The sequence below is a fragment of the Herpailurus yagouaroundi genome, unplaced genomic scaffold, assembly GCF_014898765.1.
Source record: "Herpailurus yagouaroundi ecotype Mexico unplaced genomic scaffold, PumYag 191, whole genome shotgun sequence".
In the NCBI taxonomy this organism is placed as follows: domain Eukaryota; kingdom Metazoa; phylum Chordata; class Mammalia; order Carnivora; family Felidae; genus Herpailurus; species Herpailurus yagouaroundi.
Genome location: NW_024412422.1, coordinates 18,709,809 through 18,715,009, shown reverse-complemented (window position 1 = coordinate 18,715,009; position 5,201 = coordinate 18,709,809). Strand labels below are relative to the sequence as shown.

At 59.3% G+C, this 5,201-nt stretch overlaps 1 protein-coding gene across 8 annotated transcripts in view; it reads left to right on the top strand.

Moving 5' to 3' along the window:
• RIMBP2 (RIMS binding protein 2) overlaps window positions 1-5,201 on the top strand; it is a 170,687-nt gene that overhangs the window by 77,872 nt on the left and 87,614 nt on the right. The window lies entirely within an intron of this gene.

Here is a 5,201-nt window from a genome sequence, read left to right as displayed (position 1 = left end):
TTGGGAAAACCGGGTTGAATATCGGATTGGGGCAGGCAGCCCTGTGCAAGGAAACGAGTGAGCTGGGAATCCAGGGCACGGGGCACAGAATGTGTTCAAGGTCCTTTACGCTGGCAAACCCGACTTTTCCCTGATTAAAGAAAAATAATTCAGATTTCCCATTTGCCTCGGTCCAAGGGGGCCTATGAAACTCCTCCCCCCCCCCCAAACTGGGCAGCTGTTCCTGGGGCCAGTGGGAGGTTCGGGCGCATTCCCAGGGCATCACCAGATGCCTCAGGCTGCACTTCCCCCTGGTGCCACTGGTCTGCCCCCAGGCCTGTGTTCTGAAATGGAAATGAGTCACCTGGCTGGATCTGGTGCCCCAGGTGTTGAGGGGCTGCATCTGTGTGCAGTGGGACGGTCCCAGGGCAGCGTGGAAACCTGGCATCCCCCGCGTCCTGCAGCCAAGTTCTGGGCAGGAGGTGAAGTCCACGACCTATGAACCCATCACCCGTGAACTCCGCTTACCTCCTGGCCAGAAATCTGAGGGTGGCAGGAATTCTGGGTCCAGTTATGAATCGCTGGTACGAACAACAGTCATCCTACTTACTAGCTGTTCTCACTCTTCATCTAGTAAGAGAAAATTATGGGTGTTGATAAGGACAACACCTGTAGACATCCGCGGTTTGTGAGGCTAAGAGCCCTGGCTGGAAAGAGAGGGCCCTGGCCCTGGGCGGGGGTCACACCTGTATATCATCCGTTTTTCCTCAGAACAAAATCTGCTAGGAGTGAGCACACTGTTAGATTTCCATTTGACCAGAACAAAAGAAGAACCGTCCGGGCTCCCGACTTTGAACATCTCAGAACCTTTCCCAATGCGTTTCTTTCTTTGTTTTTTTGTGGGGTCGTAGTTTCTGTGTCTTAGTGAAAAGCCCTTTATGTCCTTTCTGCTATTCTGAGAACTCTTTCTCCGCGCCTGGCTCTGTTCCCAGGAGCACGTTCTTGTCCAAGCGCAGGGACGTGGGGGGGATGTGGGTCGGCCCCGGGAGAGCTCTCTGCCTGTGGGAGTGCCCGGCTTTGAGCTAGACGGCAGGCAGCAGGGACCAGGGAAGTGGTAGGCCAGGGGGCTTCTCTACGGAGGCTTCTGGAACCATCAAGGGCTGGGAAGGCCCACTGGGCAGCGTGGTGAGGCCTCAGGCTCCAGCCCCACGTACCCCCCCAGCCAGCTGACATTTACGGTGTTTTTTGTTTGGAGGCATCTGTTTCCAGGCGGGATCAGCTGCTACCGCACCAGAAAGAATGACGCCCTCTCTGGGTTTGTCAGCTGGGATTCTTTCCAGCTGCCTGTAGCAGGGACCCAAGCTTGGTGGCATAAACACCCCGGGGGTATTGTCGCTCTCGTGCAGGAAGATGTGAGGAGCCCGGGGCAGAGGCGGCTGCGGAGACGCAAGAGGGCCCGGGCTCTGCTCCTCCCCAGTGCCATCGTGCTGGGGCCGTGATGTGTCATCTCCACGACACGGTGGCTACTCCGTCCCTCAGCATCACTTCCTCGCTGGAGCTGGAAGAGGAGGAGCAGACCGAGCCTCTCTCAGGAAGCGTTGTGTTCAGGAAGGGTCACCGTCCCCGAGAGATTTCTGCTCAGTGTCATGTGGTGTCTCCACTGGGGGGCCCGGCGGGGAAGAGACTGCACCCCCAAGGCTGTTCACACAGGTGTGGCCAGTGGGGGAGCTGGCAGCCGGCCCCAGCCGAGGCCTCGGTGCTGGGGACAGACAGGAGATTGTCTGGCAAAGGCATCTTCCAGGGGACAGCTTGGTGTTTGCGGTTTCTGAGACGCTTTTTAGCTTACCGTCGCCTTCGTTCTCCTTCTTTGGTTGTGGGGCCTCTGGAGCCAGGCTGCCTGGGGTCAGAAGTCCTAAAGCGAAGGTGTGGGCAGGCCACACTCTTCCTGGGGGCTCTAAGGGAGGAGACGTTTCCTCACCGTTTCCGGCTTCTGGAGGCGCCCCCATCCCTTGGCTTGTGGGCCCTTCCTCCACCAAAGCCAGGACGGCGTCTTCAAAATCTCCCTTTTAGACGCTGCTGCTCCTGCTTCCCTCCTGTAAGGACCCCTGTGGTCCCACCGGTCCACCTGGACTGTCGGGGACGAGGCCTGGACACTCAGTCACCTCTGCAAAGTCCCTTCTGCTGTGTAAGGTTGCAGGGACTTGGGTGTGGACAGCCTGCTGCAGTCTTCAGTCACGCCTTTGCTTACCTCCCCTCCCTACCAACAGACCCTCTTGCCCTCCTCGGAAAGACCAGAGCGATGCCCTTAATCATTCTGGTAAACGTACGGGGGAGACTCAGTTTTAGGTGCGAGAAATACCGATCCTGGCGTGAGATGAGGTCTGTGACAGAATCAATGCCAACCACTTCTAGAACCTTCTAGTTGTCCAGACGTCCCCTGCACTTTCTTCCTCGTCCATTTCAGCTTCCCTTCAAAGCACCGACTTCCAGACCGATAAAACTTGTTCCCTCCCTCCCCCCAACGTTATCGCTTTCTCTCATGTTGCTGTAGTCCTCTGCACTATTTCCAGGAACCAAAGTACAGCATCCTGGCTCCACGTGGGGGGAGTGGGGGGTCAGGGCACACGCGGGCCTCGCACATCTGCCCCAACCTCATCTGCAGCATCCCGGCGGGAGGGCGGGGGTCTGGCGCCTGCCAGCAGGTTCCAGACGCGCAGCTGGCCTGTGACTGTCCCCAGGTTGGGGGCTGTCCATTGTCAACCACGGCCCCCGCTCAGCGCCCCTTGGGGCGTGATTCCCGACTGCCCCACGCTCTTGTGGGGACAGTTCACGTCGCCTTCCGCACAGGGAGCCCGAAACCCACCCCGGCTTCCCGACAGAGCAAACGCGCTTCTCGGAACCGCCTCACTCATGGGGACTTTGAACGCTTCGTTCTGTGTCTCTACTGTGGGAACGTTGTTTTCTTTCGAGAATTAGTCCACTGGAGTCCCAGTAGGAACAGTTGGCCCCTTCAAGGTGGGGGACGGAGGAGATACTGCTCACAGAGCTGTGGGTGCGGCTCCGGGAACCAGGCGGGGTGGTGGGGGCAGAAGGCAGCGGCAGCCAGGCCGCTGGGTGAGCAGCCCCGGGGACCAGGGCAAGAGCGCAGGCTGTAGGCAGGGGGACACTGCGTCGGGTCCCCGGGACCGCCCAAGGTGCCGCGACTCGCGAGGGAGACTCGTGGGACTCCGTGTGCAGTCGCGCTCGTGGCCACGGTTCATCACGGCGAAAGGATACGAAGTGCCGTCGGCGCAGGGAAAGCACGTGAGCAACACCCGGGGGCGGGCGGGCTCCAGCCTCCACCAGTGACACAGGACGCGCTCCGTTCTAGCGGCACGTCGTCACGGCGCGTGCGAAGGGTCGCCACGGGAAGCCCGGCAGGGACTCGGCGTCCAGGGTCATGGTCTCCCTGGCGCGTCCCAGAGCCCCGCCCCCTTGGGGGGGGGCAGCAGTAACCACGTGGTTTGCGCAGAGTCTGGACACGGGGAGGCCCTCCCATCGGTGAGAAACGGGGGCGGTCCTCCTGCAATCCCCATTCCCAGCCGCCAGCCACCGGCCAGCCTGGCCAGCAGGCCCCTTCCAGGGACAGCAGCGTCAGGCCTGCGGACAGAACCCTGTGTCTGAACAGCCCCAGCCGTGGTGGCGAGGGCGTTAACCCCAGCCTGTCTCTTCTCCAGCCCCCGACTTCCTGCTGGCATCTCCCGCGGTCAAACTTCACTAGGAAACGGACAAGCTGGGAGATCGGCGATGGGCGTGTGGGTGGCCAGCAGACCTGGATGGACCAGCAGAACTGATTTCCCCGGGAACACAGCCACCTTGCATTGACCGTCTTCCCCTGATGCCTTTCCATTCCTGGAACCCTGGCTGTGCCAGGCAGCCTTCCAGGCACTGGGGACGGAGAACTGGGTCACAGGGACAAGTCCTGTCCAACTGGGACTTAGACTCTAACAAGGAGCCACCGCAGGGAAATGTAAACAGCTACGCAGGATCATTCCAGATAGTGAGACAAATCACGGCAAAGCACTGAGGGTGCTGGGGGCAGACGAGGGGAGGAGCGTTTTGTTATCTCAAGCATGGTGGGAGGGCCTGATGAGGAAGTGGCATAAATGATGAGCAGGAGCCAGACCCACCAGGATCTGGGGTGGAGGGAGGGGTGGGTAGGGGCTTGCTGTGGTGCAGGCAGCAGGTGCGAAGGCCCTGGGGTGGGTGGGACTGAGTTTGGCTTGTTTACAGGACAGTTGGAGCATGAGAGCGGTGGTAATGGGGCCTCAGGTGAGAACGGAGAGCTGGCGGGTCAGAGGCTGCAGAGGCATGCCGACCGGCCAGGAGTCTGGATCCGGTTTTCATTTCCACGGCAGCTATGGGACATCTCAGTCGGAGAGAGGCAAGCCTTGAGTCACATCTGGGCCTGTGCTGGCTGCCACGGGAGACTGGCCTTAGAGCACTGGACGTAACTCACGGGTCACAATTTCTCGATGAGTCAGAACATGGGAAGTGGTGGTGTCACCAAGGCTGTGCCCCGGTGCTGGGGTTCAGGTGTGAGTTCTGTTTAGTTCCATTAGGTCCCGACTTGTTCACCTGGTGCGTCTGAATTTTTTCCCTAAGCTCGCGGCCTGACGCTTCATGCTGTCGCAAAACGGCACGAGAACACTCCTGTGAATCAGACCTCTGTACGACCTCTTCATAACAGCCTCCCCGTGACCCTGTGCCGTTCAGGAGCTCCAAGTGGGTGCCTTTCTTTCTCCTGGTGTCACGGAGATTGTCAGGTTAAACGCACACGCCGCACAGAGGGCGTGTGAAACGGAAAGGACCTCTTTTAAAGCTGACAAATACGACCTTGTGACAGCCTGTCATCGAAGCCCTAATTCATGCTGTAACATCTGGGGAGGAGGGCAAGAAACGAAAAGGCCGCGTTTCGGTTCAAGTATGCCGCACAGGGGCGCCTGGGTGGCGCAGTCGGTTGAGCGTCCGACTTCAGCCGGGTCACGATCTCGCGAGGTCTCACGTGATCTCGCGTGAGTTCGAGCCCCGCGTCGGGCTCTGGGCTGATGGCTCGGAGCCTGGAGCCTGTTTCCGATTCTGTGTCTCCCTCTCTCTCTGCCCCTCCCCCGTTCATGCTCTGTCTCTCTCTGTCCCCAAAATAAATAAACGTTGAAAAAAAAATTAAAAAAAAAAAAAAAAAA